Below are 2461 nucleotides of genomic sequence, written 5' to 3'. Positions count from 1 at the left end.
GAACCAGGGGGAGTGGAGGAGGGAGAGAGAGTTGGGGTGAGAGAGAGGGATGCAAAACTTGAGAGACTATTGAATGCTGAAAATGAATTGAGAGTTGAATGGGAAGGGGGAGGGGGGAAAAGAGGTGGTGGTGATGGTGGAGGGCACTTAAGGGGAAGAGCACTGGGTGTTATGGAAAACAATTTGACAATAAAATATTATGAAAAAAATAAAAATGAACAAAAAAGGGGTAACTGGGTGGCTCAGTTGGTTAAGCATCTGACTCAATTTCAGCTCAGGTTATGATCTTGGGGTTTATGAGATAGAGCTCTGCATTGGGCTCCGTGTGCTGACAGTGTGGAGACTGCTTAGGATTCTCTTTCTCCCTTTCTCTCTGCCACTCCCCCACTCATGACACTATCTTTCCAAATAAATAAACTTAAAAGAAATGAGCTGGGGACCTGAATAGACATTTTCCCAAAGAAGACACAGTTGGCCAACAAGTATAAGAAAAGGTGGAGAGTTGGGGAGAGAGAGGGATGCAAAACTTGAGAGACTATTGAATGCTGAGAATGAACTGAGGGTTGAAGGGGAAGGGGGAGGGGGGAAAAGAGGTGGTGGTGTTGGTGAAGGGCACTTAAGGGGAAGAGCACTGGGTGTTGTATGGAAAACAATTTGACAATAAAATATTATGGAAAAAATAATAAATAAATAAATAAATAAATAAATAAATAAATAAACATTAAACAAAAAAGAAAAGGTGCTTAACATCACTAATCATCAGGGGAATACAAATGAAAACTATAATGAGATATCACCTCACACCTGTTAGGGAATGGGTACTATCAAAAAGACAAATGATAACAATCACTGGTGTGGATGTGGAGAAAAGGCAACCCTTGTACACTGGTTATGGGAATGTAAATTGGCACAACCAATATGAAAACATGCAACCCATATGGAGGTTCCTCAAAAAACTTAAAAAATTAGAACTACCACATGATCCAGCAATCCCACTTCTGGGTATATCCATAGGAAATGAAAGCAGTGTCTTGAAGAGGTATCTGTACCTCCAAGTTCATTCCATCATTATTCATCAAGACACAGAAACAATCTAAGTGTCTATAGACAGATGAATGGATAAAGAATATAGAGTATTATGGAATACTATTTAGCCACAGAAAGAAGGAAATCCTGCCATTTGCAACAATACAGATAAACCTAGACTACATTATGCTAAATGACATAAGCCAGAGATAAAAAGACAAATACTGTATGATCTCATTTATATGTGAAATCTAAAAAACCTGAACTCACAGTAGCAGAGACAGTAGAATGAGGGTTACCAGGGGCAGGAAGTAGAGAAAAGGAGGAGATGTTGGCCAAAGTACACAAATCTTCAGTTATAAGATGGATAAGTTCTGGGATCTAACATACATCATGGTTACCACAGTTAATAATACTGTATAGCATATTTGAAACTTGATCAGACACTATATCTAAAGTATTCTCACTATACACAAAAAATGGTAACTAAGCAAGGTGATGGATGCGTTAATTAGCTTGACTGTGGTAATCATTTCAGAATGTTTACATATAGCAAGTAACATTATACACCTTGTATATATACAATTTTTATTTGTCAATTATACCTCAAAAAGCTGGAAAAAAGAAGAAAAAACAAAAACAAATGGTCAGTGGTGGATGAGACTTTAAAGAGACACAACCCAGTGCAGTGTGTGTTCTTTCATTGGGTCCTATTTTGTTGTTGTTGTTGTTGTTGTTGTTGTTGTTGGGTCCTATTTTGTTGTTGTTGTTGTAGTAAAAACCTAGTTAAAAATATACATTTTGAACAACGATGTGAGCCCAATGTGTATCTTATTAAGGAGTTATTATTAATTTTGTTAGGAGTGACAGTAGTATTGGAGTTCTGTGGGAAAACATTTTAAACTTTGTAGTGCATGCTTAAGTATTAAGGGAATGAAATGTTATGACACCTATAATTTCTTTCCAAAATTAAGTATATATGAAACAATTTTGGGAAAATGTTAATAACTATTGAGTTAGGTGGAGGTTATATGAATGTTTGTTATTTTTTAACTTTTGTGTGTGTTTAAATTTTTTATAGCAGAAAGTTACACAAAGTATTTCTTTATATTAGGTGACAACATTCCAGTAGAAAGCACTTTTAGTACCAAACCATTCTGATTCCTGCTTAGTTGATTTGCATATAGTAGCATAATCAATATTGGATCAATGGATTAGTGAGTAAATTATTCATAGGGATAATATTTAACTACATTTTAGTCTTCAATAAATATTTATGCATTCATTCATTCTTTCATTCTACAAATATAATGCAATGCACAGATTCTGCATTTCTCAATGAGAAGTATTTTTGACTACTTGGCATATATAACTTTCAGTGACTTACAGGAAATTGTCAGACATGTACTAATATTTAATGCATTAATTTAATTTA

General features: G+C 35.0%; 1 protein-coding gene across 1 annotated transcript in view; it reads left to right on the top strand.

Moving 5' to 3' along the window:
- SPTLC3 (serine palmitoyltransferase long chain base subunit 3) overlaps positions 1 to 2461 on the top strand; it is a 128470-nt gene that overhangs the window by 29331 nt on the left and 96678 nt on the right. The window lies entirely within an intron of this gene.

Source organism: Suricata suricatta, chromosome 12 (genome assembly GCF_006229205.1).
Source record: "Suricata suricatta isolate VVHF042 chromosome 12, meerkat_22Aug2017_6uvM2_HiC, whole genome shotgun sequence".
NCBI classification, from domain to species: domain Eukaryota; kingdom Metazoa; phylum Chordata; class Mammalia; order Carnivora; family Herpestidae; genus Suricata; species Suricata suricatta.
Note: the sequence above shows the minus strand (reverse complement) of the source record. Positions and strands in the feature narration are given on the sequence as shown.